Source organism: Pongo pygmaeus, chromosome 3 (assembly GCF_028885625.2).
Source record: "Pongo pygmaeus isolate AG05252 chromosome 3, NHGRI_mPonPyg2-v2.0_pri, whole genome shotgun sequence".
Lineage (NCBI taxonomy): Eukaryota > Metazoa > Chordata > Mammalia > Primates > Hominidae > Pongo > Pongo pygmaeus.
In genome coordinates, this window is record NC_072376.2 from 132639626 (window position 1) to 132652022 (window position 12397).

The 12397-nt window shown below is 33.9% G+C and overlaps 1 long non-coding RNA gene across 1 annotated transcript in view; it reads left to right on the top strand.

Annotated features, from left to right (window-relative positions):
- The window catches only part of LOC134739460 (uncharacterized), a 177845-nt gene that overhangs the window by 3719 nt on the left and 161729 nt on the right, over positions 1-12397 (top strand). The window lies entirely within an intron of this gene.

The following is a 12397-nucleotide window of genomic DNA, read 5'->3' on the forward strand; positions in this document are numbered from 1 at the left end:
ACTAGTTCTTATTTATCAAAGTAACACCCAAGATTCTAAAAGCTTTGGAGGGACTTCTTCCATATTAACTTTTGGGAACTTGATTTGCCATTGACCGCATCTTATCAAATACATGCACACTTATCTTTACAGAATGTTTCAAAACTTGTTTTCAGTTACTTTAGCTTACTTTTCTTTATAATTCAATGAAATCTTTTTAATGTGTATTGTTTAGGGGAAGGCTATTTGGACAGAGAGAAGAATAAATTAAGACTTTTTTCTGAAGAAAATTCAAGCAGAATGCATAACCAAACAAAATATTAGTAAAAGAGATAAGGTGTGTCATAAACAGCCCTTTATTTCATATTAGGGTGCTAAAAATAGAAATATAATTTTCTAAAGCTAAAATCAAATACAATTTTAGGATGAAAGTGACTTAATTAATGATTAGTTGAACAACCTTAAAGATATGGAAACTGAGGTCCAGAATGGCTATACAGTTTAAGATTCAGTATCTTGATAGTGGTATAGTTAGCAGACAATCTAGGGTTTCTGACTTAGTCTCCTTTTAAATTATATCCATCTGAAGACATTCTGAAAAATGTTCTTTTTCAAAGGTTATTTTGAAAAAAACAACAGATTTTAGGCTAAGGATTTTTACTCAATAACCTATACACATAACTTGTCAAAAAAAATGGCAGTTATTTAATACGAACCATAATTTTATGTAGATATACAAATAGTTGCAACTGCCACAAGGTGGCACCGTATGCATGCGAAATACTACCTTTTAAAACCAGTACATGTGAATGTGCTTTAGTTCAAGGAAAAATGAATTTATTATTTTCTAAGGTATTAATATGTGTGGAATACTTCAGAATGACATGTGGAATCATAATATATTACAAAACTGGTATCCTTTTTTGTTTGTTTGTTTTTTGAGACAGAGTCTTGTTCTGTCACCCAGGCTGCAGTGCAGTGGCATGATGTCAACTCGCTGCAACCTCTGCCTCCCAGGTTCAAGCAATTCTCCTGCCTCGGACTCCCAAGTAGCTGAGACTACAGGCACATGCCACCATGCCCAGCCAATTTTTGTATTTTTAGTAGAGACGGGGTTTCACTATGTTGGCCAGGCTGGTCTCCAACTCCTGACCTTGTCATCCGCCCGACTTGGCCTCCCAAAATGCTGGAATTACAGGTGTGAGCCACCGCGCCCGGCCCAGAACTGGTATCCTTTTAAACATTTAATATCCTCTTAAGCATTTAGTATACACGCACACACACACACATACTGAAAGCATACATACACAGGTTGAGCATCCCTAATCTGAAAATCTGAAATCTGACATGCTGTAAAATCTGAAATGTTTTGAGCACTGACATAATGCTCATAGGAAATGCACATTGGAGCATTTCAAATTTTGGATACTAAATCACTAAGTATATATAATGCAAATATTCCCAAATCCGAAAAAATCCAAACTCTGAAACACTTCTGGTCCCAAGCATTTCAGATAAAAGGGTACTTATCCTGTGTGAGGTTTTATGTATATGTGTATATGTGTGTGTGTGTGTGTACACGTACACCATTTAATTTGCTTATTCTTACTTAGAAAACATTTTTTAAAGTATATTATTATTCTCATAAACTTACAGAGTTTTTTTAAATCAAATAGAAGTTATTTTATTCCTGAGGCCAACATCTTGAAACAGAGCAGTTTTTTTAAATTTTATAAAACAGTAAGGAACACTTATTTTTATGATAATTTTCATAAGAACAAATTTTGAAAAAATATTTTTGCCCACATGTATTTGATTATGTCAGTATGAGAATTTGCTTTTTTTAAAAACTCTTTCATAAAACTTACAGTTATTCTGTTTGTTGTATCATAGAGTTTATTTTTCATTTTATGTGAGGGCTATGATTAAGTCCGTAATTTTCTACTTTGATTACTTAGGGTTTATTTTGTAGATTTTTTTCATGGGCCTAAGAATTAAATTGCATGATCTACATCTCCTAAAGTCCCCTCCTCTCCCATACTTTTCTCCTAAGGCCTCTTTGATTTGGGTTTGCATGCTCAAAAAAATAGCACAAATTTGATTAATAACATTTTATCAACAAGCCATGGCTTAATAAAGTCAACAGGTATATCTCCATACTGGCAGAATTCATAATTTTTAATGATCCAGTTGCATATATAGGCTATTAAGATTTTAGCTGTAGTAAAAAATACTAAATATTATTGAAAAAATAATAGTTCCATAAGGTCTTGTTATGAAAATTACAGGTAGTTTTTTTTTTCCAGAAAGCGGTACTATGTTATAGTATGATTTTATTTTGATATTATAATTTTATTTTGTCAGTGATATATAGTCACGTAGTCTTCTCATAGCTCAATCACAGGTACAGAAAGATAGAATTTGAAAGGTAGATGATAATTTATTAATATTTGATCTTCAGAGACTGAATATATATGTGGGCCATATATATGGAATATATATTATATAGACTATGTGTATGTGTATATGTATAAATATATATATGAAACCTGGGTACAATCAACTGGATTTGACAGCACAAAATATTTTAAAATATAATTGAAATTCAAAACAGCTCAGAATAGTTGCAGATATGGAAGCTGGCAACACAAAACCTTTGTGAAGCAATAATAAACCACAGTCCTATTAAAATGAATACAAATAAATTTAATGAGTTAAATGATTTTATAATTACTTATGAAATTTGGTCAGACATTTTATGCCTGTAGTAAATTTTAGCTGGTTTCTTCTAAATACATTGTATATGGGATTATTTTTATTATTGCTTAATATGTAAATATTGGTGAATTCTGCTAAATCTATCAACTCATAATAAAACTAAGGTGTTCTTTGAGTAAGTAGAAAAATATTTCTTAAAGAGTTCCATACATAAAATAAATAGAATACAAATTTGGGTCTTTCTTGAATATTTGTCAATACCATTTTATAAGACATTTGTAGGTTGAAAAAGCTTTCTGAAAGCATGAAAAATCACTTTATATTTGTTTATATTTTTCTATTTAGATAAACTCTGCTTTTTTGACTGGAACAGTTTTCTCATAACTTGCCTTGTGTTTATAGCTCATTCAAACAATAAGGTAGTCAAGCCATATTTATCAGGTTTCAGATCAGTCATGCACATTAATTCCATTATTTGTGCTGAACTTTTCAATTTATAAGTTGAATATGACAATTTTTTTTATTCTTGAATAATGTACCCTTTTAACATCAGCCAACAACAACAAAAAGGCTTACTGAACTTCGGAGCTTTTGGTTTAAACTTGGAGATCAAGTGGATTAAAAATAAATGGTGTCTTTCATGATTGCTTAATCCTAATATGGTTGCAAATACAGATTCTAACTTTTTGCACTCAAGTAGATGGCAATTCTCTGTTTTAAGGATGTTTCTTAATCTGTGTTACAACATCATCAAAATAAAAGAAAATTTGAAGTTTTATTTAATTAAGAATATTTCCAAGAATATACTTGTAGACTATAGTATGAGAAACAATAGATCATAGCATTTAGTTATTTTAAAATCTATCCACAGAATTTTGAGGTTTAAATGTAAGGTGTGGTTATTAATTTGTATAGTTAGACGATAAGATAGGCTCTTTTTGTTTTTGGAATTTTACATTAAGATTCGTTAATTTTGAGCTATTATTTTAAGAATAATAAGATTCTTATTGAGTTAGTCTACATTGAAATAATAAGAAATTATAATACTTAACTCCCAAAAGCAGCCAAAAGTACTCATAACATAGAAGATGAACATCTTTGGGACATTGTAGGTATAGCATTGCACACTTACAATGCTTGCTTGCCTGACTTAGGAAAAAGATCAGGAGTGTGGGAAAGGCAGGTCATAGTTCAACTTAAGCCCCAAGTACACTTGCCTGTACCTCCTGGGAGACTGGAACTTGTAGGGAGATTATTTGAAGTACTCTGGAAATGTGAATGCACCTTTCTCTTCTCTTTCTCAAAGGTCTTGTCCAAAATAGTGTGTACTATCAGTAACAGAAAAAGTTATGAATATACTTATGTAAATGTTGGTTATTTATCTCTAAATTATAAACATTTTTCACAGTGTTAGGTATAGCATATGTGTTTAAATCATACCAGTTGTTCGAAATTAAGAAAGATGAGAAATACTTTTAAAATAATTCTTTTTATATTATTAGAAAATAAATTATTTTTACTTTCACTAAATATATTAATAACCATATTAAGATTTTTGCAGTGAATATGTTTCATTGCTTTTAAAAATCATGGTTTAATTATTTTTGAAAGAGTAGTTTACAAGTCTAATAATTCAGCTTATTTTAATAGTTTTTTGCTTGTTTTGGGGGGTTTGTGTTTTTTGGCCAGCAGAGCTAAAAGAGATACACCACAAAGATAGGAAGGTCCAAATGGAAGAAAGTACATTGTTGACTTCTTATTCTTTTTATTTACCTGTATTAGCAATTATGCAAAGTTTTTGTTGAAAAGGGATTGTTAAATTTCAATTTAATGGTACCAATTAGGTGTTCTTACAAGCTGATTAAAAAGTGACGTATTATATTTTAATAATTTTAATGAATGTGTTCAAAAACAATGGTTTAAGCAATTTTTTAACCCTTTTTTTTAAAATATCAAAACAATACCTTCCTATTAGTTTGGGAACTAATTAAATGCATCGTTTGACCTTTTAGTTAGTTTTGGAACTAATTTGTAATTTAGAAAAATTATAGTTTAGAGAACTCTGTTTCCAAACTTTTCAATTGTACAGATGAGAAGATTTAAAAAAAAAAAACTTTATCCAGGCCAGGTGCAGTGGCTCATGCCTGTAATCCCAGCACTTTGGGAGGCTGAGGAGGGCGGATGACGAGGTCAGGAGATTGAGACCATCCTGGCTAACACAGTGAAACCCCGTAAAAAAAAAAAAAAAAAAAAAAAAAAAATTAGCCGGGTGTGGTGGTGGGTGCCTGTAGTCCCAGCTACTCAGGAGGCTGAGGCATGAGAATGGCATGAACCCGGGAGCTGGAGGTTGCAGTGAGCTGAGATTGTGCCACTGCATTCCAACCTGGGTGACAGAGCGAGACTCCGTCTCAAAAAAAAAAAAAAAAAAAAAGTTTATTCAAACGTGCTCCTTCCATAACATGAGTTTCTTGAAAAATGGAATGGAAGAATGTTAATTTTTCTGAAGTTCATGTAGCACAGTACTGCAAAGAGAAAGAGCCAGTAAATCTGGAACAGTTGACTTACATTTCCTCAGGGTACCAATCATGGCCTACGATTCCCTTTTTTTTCTAAATTTTCAAAATTGACGAATAATAATTGTACATATTTATAGGGTGCATAGTGATGTGGTCTATACAATGTATAGTGATCAGATCAGGGTAATCAGCCTATCTATCGTCTTAAACATTTATAATTTCTTTGTGTTTCAAACATTCAATATCCCCATTCTAGCTATTTTAAACTATTATTAACTATAGTCATCCTACAAGTGCTGTAGAACACTAGAACTTACTTCTATCTAGCTGTAATTTTGTTTCCTTTAACAAATCTCTCTGTCCTCTCTTTCCCCCTACCCTTCCCAGCCTCTAGTATTCTCTGTTGTACTTTTTACTTCTGTGGGATCAACTTTTTTAACTTCCACATATGAGTAAGAACATGACCTTCTGACATGGAGACTTTGTGAGTGTGCAATGTCACTCCATTTTTTGAAATCCATTTTTTTAGTAAAGCTTATTTTCCTAGGTTAAAAGATAAATAGAAGTTGTAACATTCCTTCCTGTACTCCCAAAAGGATTGTTTTTTGCATATATTCCACTTTGGAAGCCACTGATTTTGAGGATGTTTGCAGAAACCTTATTGATTGAGGGATGAGGCACCTGAGGTGGGAATAGTAGTGTTCCGTGCTTGTCCTCTCTTCTAGGTAAATATGGAATAGACCTCATTAGGATGGCTGACCTGCATGCCTATGTGGAAATTTGAGGTATCATTCTTTTCTTTTTTTTTTTTTTTTTTTTTTTGAGACAGAGTCTTGCTCTTTCACCCAGGCTGGAGCGCAGTGGCACCATCTCAGCTCACTGCAACCATTGCCTCTCAGGTTCAAGTGATCCTTATTCCTCAGCCTCCTGTGTAGCTGGGATTACAGGCATGCACCGTCACACCCAGCTAATTTTTGTATTTTTTAGTGGAGACAAGGTTTCATTGGTCTTGCACTCCTGGCCTCAAGTGATTCACCCACCTTGGCCTCCCAAAGTGCTGAGATTACAAGTGTGAGCCGCCACGCCTGGCCTGAGCTATCATTCTTTATAATGGATTTTACCAGAACAATCCTGTAAGGAAAATACATTCTTATTGGGAAGGAGTGCTCCACTCTTGAACCCCATCTATTTACCACTGCCCAAGGCACAGAATAAAAGCCATCTTAGGGGTTTCAACAAATTCTGTCATAAAAGTCCACTTAGATCACATAAAAAAAAAAAAAAACTTTATTACTGGTTGCATAATGAGGAAGTGTCATGGTCTTGTCTAAAAGAAGCAGGAATCTCCAAGCAATCTACCAACAGCAGAGATCACATGCAGATATGCCAAAAAAAGATGTCAGCCTAGCATGTTCCAGAGAAAGTTTTTAGAAGCAGACTATCTGGACAATATAAGAAGAATTATATAGGAGTTATTTTCCTTATCTGTAAAATGGATGTAACAGTAGTACTTGTCACATATAATTTTTCTGAGTATTACATGAGATAATGTAAATGAAGCTTTGGCTTAATGCTAATATGTTATTGTTGTATTATTATTATTGTTACTGTTGTTGTTAATAAGACAGCTTTTCACCACTTTTCCACGCACCTTTCCTGGGTTGGTACATGTTTAGTTTAGCATAACTAAAGGAGGCTTTAGATAATACAACTTAAGGCACAGATGAGACAGAAACTCTTATAACATATAAGATATAATAATGATAGCCAACATTATTAACCACATACTATCTGCCAGGCACATTTCTATGTGCTTTACAAGAATCATTTTATTTAATCCCTCATTAGCTCAAGAGTTAGATACTACTATTACCTGAATTTTATAGCTAAGGGAACTAAGTCACAGAAGGAAGTTGAATAATTTAGCCAAGGTCATCCAGCTAGGAGAACTGGAGTCAAATCCAAGCAATCTAGACGATACCAGAATATGAATCCTGAAAGCGTCAAAGATCTGACTATATTTTAGATAACTCTAATTTGAGGCAAACTATAGTGGGTCCTTATCGTTACTCCATCCTTGCTATGTAACTCCTGAGACCCATTCATCAATGGAAACCAATGGAGCTGAATGGCTGGAGAGTCACAGAATTGGAACAAGGAAAATAATCCAAAAGTGGAGGAAAAGAGTCCAAAAGTGGAGGAAAAGAAACAAGAGGTAGGATCCAGGGTGCAATACTGGCTTATCTGGCTAAGAGTGGATGGCCAAAAGGAGTACCCTGACTAGGGCTGCAAAAACAGGAATTTAAAAAAAATTTTGTGCTTAAAAGATCTTCGGTGAACTAAGAGGAGGCATCAAACAAATATTCTGGCCAAGGGATAGGATGGCATTTGAAATAGCCTACTGTTTGTCCTGCCAGTTTTATTGATAGCTCAGACAAAAGGAAATGAGAATATGCAATACAGCAGGAATGTAAAAAGATGACAAATTTGAGAGGCATTTTAAAAATGTGTTGAGATGTGTTTGGTTGTACTCTGAAGAACAGCCTGGGTTTTGGGGGATCATGGTGGAGCTGTTATACCTGGAGATGATATAGATAAGTTTGTGGCATTGGATTCGTTTTCCTTCAAGTGGTTTTAGGCCAGGCAAAAAAAAAAAAATTTTTTTGAGGTAATAGCTAATAAAATGACACATTGAGGAAGAAGAGGCAGTGAAGGAAACTCTGAAGAAATGGAAAAGTAGGAGGCAAATTGTGACAGGAATGTCAGAATCTATTTAGTGAATTTGGATTAGGTAGAAAAATACTATTTTAGTAGTTTAGTAAATAATTCAGCACAAATAAGAATGAGTGAGGAAGAGTCACAGATTTTGTACTTGAAAGATTTTTGGTGAACGAGGAGGAGACAATTTGGGTCACATGGTAGGGTATAAAAGTCTTTTACAAGGAGTTTGGAAGTAAGGCTAAGAAGATAGAAGTAAAAGGTTTGCAAGAGAAATGGAGAGTGGAGAAACCACATGAGCAGTTGCTGGATCTTGGGAATTTTATGTTTAGGATATTTAGAGGAAAGAGAGCCAAAGAAATATAAATACTGAAGTTGAAAGTTGGAAAGGCCTAACTAATAGAGCCAGACACCTGAGGCCACAGAAAGCAATGGCATCAAGGACCCAAGCAGAGAATAAACCTTAGAAGAGACAATTCCCTCTTGGAAATTGAAAACAAGGAAGAAGGGACGTGAGGATGTAGATAAATTCTCATTTTTTCTTGAAATGCAAGTAAAGAATAATCTTGAGCTTCTCAGTGGAGGAGGAGGTGAGATAGGGAAGTGGAGGAAGGGAAAGATAATGTCACATAAGTGAAAAGAGTTGGAAATTGTTTGTTTTTTTTTTTTTTGAGACGGGATCTTGCTCTGTCGCCCAGGCTGGAGTGTAGTGGCGCGATCTCGCCTCACTGCAAGCTCCGTCTCCCGGGTTCATGCCATTCTCCTGCCTCAGCCTCCCAAGTAGCTGGGACTAGAGGCGCCCGCCACCACGCCAGTCTAATTTTTTGTATTTTTTAGTAGAGACGGGATTTCACCGTGTTAGCCAGGACGGTCTTGATTTCCTGACCTCGTGATCCGCCCGCCTTGTCCTCCCAAAGTGCTGGGATTACAGGCGTGAGCCACAGCGCCCCGCCGAGAGTTGGAAAGATTTTTAAAGCAGCCGTTATGAGGAGTGGGTTGAGAAATCAATGAAGGAGAAATAAATGGATATTTATTTTCCTAAATAGATATTTATTGATTACTATTTTTACAGTGCGGTGCTGTATGGATGCAAGAGGAAAAATCTAGCTGGGAATCTAGTTGGGGAATTATTACACAAAAATAGCTGCACATAAGAAGGTACAGGATGAGAAACAAGTGAATGTATGCAGTAATTGCCAAACAAATTCAAAGATAGCAAAAGAAATGTTTCTTGGAGGATGTAAAACTTGAAGAGTTATAAACATTTTCCACAGTGTTAGGTATAATATATGTTATAAACATTTTGAAGAGTACTTAGAACTTGAAAAGTACTTAGAACTTAGGCAGGCAAAGATGGGTGTCAATTAGAGGTTTAACGGAGACTATTAAAGTCCAGTCTGGACCATAAAGTAAAGGTGGGGATAAAAACCTTTATAGGTATAGATGTGTAGAGAGAGGACGTCACAGGCACAGAACTTAAAATCTATGGGACAAAATGTGGAAGCATCAAATTAGCTCACTTTTCCCCGGGACAGAGTCTTCATGTGATCAGATTACATCTGGGCTCTTTTTCTAGAGAGCCTTGTGTGACAGGCTAAAAGTTTGGACTTTTCTCAGGAGACATTAGAGAGACACTAAAAGTTTTTATAGAATTATATTGGGGACAATATAAAGTTGTGTTTTAGTAATGTTACTGTAGCAGAGGTGAAGTACAGATTGGAAAGCTATAGTCACAGTCCAGGTCGAGGCACTTAAGACTTCACTATTTTAATTATCTTCACTATTTAAATTCCAGTAAGTGCTATAATTGCCAGGAAAATCTCTGGTTTTGCCTCATTATCATAGATTCATTAATTTCACCTTTTTATCCATCTTCCATATCTGATGATTTTTAGTCCTTTAATTCTGCCAAATTTTCAGTCTTCTCTTTAGCTCCGGTCCTTTCTTGACCTCCTCTGTTTTTCTGTGCTCTTTTTTTGTACGAACTTTCCTGTTTTCTGTTCTGAATTTATTCAGAGTAGACCTGCACACTTCAGCTTCACAGTAGAGAATTCCAATAAAATGATGATGCTGTGTGTCATTCATTTCCTAATGTTACTGATATATTCCATAATATTTGCTAAGCTTTAGTGGTTATTAATGTTTTATGCTATCCTATTACATAAGCTCAATAAGATATTCCTGATTTTTTTGGTATTATGACTAACCGGTGAGCATATCAAATTCAGTGTGGTTGTATTTGTGAGTGGAAGATAAGGATAGTAGCACTTGTAACCCTGTAAGTTTCTTACCATTTTACTAAGTTTTCACTCAATTTTAATTAAATTTGAAAGTCTTTAAAATTAAGGTCAGAAATTTATATATTAGTTTGATCTTTGTGCTTTTCTTAAAATATCAAAATATTAGTGCTTGTTTCTATCTGGATAAATTGTTTTTCTATTTAATTATCTATTTCTGCCATCTCTTGTAGTGACTTAGTTTCCAAAAATGGTGAATATTAAAATATATAAGGTGAAAATATATAAGAGATGAAGAATGAATAGAAAGAAATCTTGATTCTGGAATATGGCTATATTTACACAAACATAGTATGTTTCTGAAACCATTTAATCTATAATAACCTTCCTTTAAAAGCATCATTATAGTAGTTTCTTGAAAGTATCTTGAAATTATTTTTATGTTACTTAAAAAAAAGTCACTTAAGGCTTTAGAAAGTAGAAATTCTGGGTAATTAATGCTTAATGCAAATTTTACTGAAGGCAATAAGAAAGCATCAAGTAAAATTGACTTTTTAATTATAAATGAAATATTTTATTAATGATTCAGTCCTGCACTTCTGATTGAACACTTCTACTTGAAAGTTTTTTCTTCCTTTTTTCCTCAGTGAAAGAGGACAATTGAACTTGGTTTTAACTCAAGAGTTCAAGAAGGGGTGAAAAAAATGAATAGAAGGGAGTCTTCATTCTGGAAAGGGACTCATTTTGAAGTTCAGCTAGAACAGCGTGTTTTACAATTTTGTATAGAAAATTATATCTTCATAATCATCTTGATTATTTGATTTATAATGTAAAAAAGCATAATGTTTCTTACAGTCTATAAATAACCACTTTTTTCAAGCATGACAGATTAAGTGGAAACAAAGGGAGTGAACAAAAATGGGAGGGGGTCATGAATCTGTATCTGCCCTGAGGAAGAGGGCAGTACTTTTGGGGAGTGCAATTTACATGAGCATCTGGGTCTTTTGTCATGTTTTGGATGGATGACCTGAGTCTGATATATTGGTGAATAGCATTAACAAAGGTCTGGTTGTCAAAGGCTAGGAAGAAAAATGCAATTAGCCACAGCAATGAGGTGATGTCTATGTTTGGGGAAAAAGAACCAATACCTAAATGGCAATGGAAAACACTGGAATGATACCATTAGCAAAAGGCCAGATTTGTGTGTGTGTGTGTGTGTGTGTGTACCTATTATGTAGCCATCTTCACTCAGTGGGATATGGCAAAAAAGTCATTTCTTTGTCAATGTTTGACTTATGTAATGAGAACAAATATGTATCTGTTACTAAAGAAATGACCTGGTGAGCTCAATGAATTTGTAACTCATAACACACTAATTTCACCAACCTTACATTTGTAATTCTGTTTGTTTCTATTTAAAGAAAATTAGAATTAAATAAAGGGCATTGGAGGCTGAAAGAAGTTTGCTCTTTTTTCAGTCTCTTTTTTTTTTTTTTCTATAAACCATGCCATCCAGCGTAGAGAACCATATCTAATCTCCCAATTAGGTCAGGCCCCAGGATAATCAATCTCCTTAACAGCAGATGCCTTGTTTTAGCAAATGAATGCTTGGTTTCAAAAGAAGTTTTGTGTTGAGAGAAGACTGCAGTTGGCATGGGTGATTAGAACTCTTTTAAACCCTATAAAAAGCTTCTGTAGATTGTTTTATGCCCACACTTTGTGAACTGAAGTAAATGCTGTATATATTTATCTTCAAATGAACATGGTGGGGACTTAATACAGCCTGTGAGAACATCTATATGCATATAAATGGAACTATTTACAGTCTAAAATATTTATGTCCGTTTGAATTAAACTATGCTTTTGATAAAATCTAAAATGAATTTATATATTTTGAGTAGGTGGTTTCATGTTTATTCAGTGTGCTCCTTAATAACAATAACTTAATTATTACAGTAGCATTGTTTGAACTGAAAATATAATGACAAGTTCATATGATTCTCATATTTGTTGTTTGGATTACCTTTACATTAGTTTATAAGTGTGTTTCTTCCTATCTGATGCCTGTTCAGTTCATACTTGCAATTTGTGTTAATGGGCAGTGTGTGAGATAACTCTGAAACCAGGAAAAAAAATATAAAATTAAATTTTATAAACAATGTATATTAAGTCAAAATAATAGATGACTTTAATTTGCTCAAAACTCATTTGATCTAAGATAATTTGAAG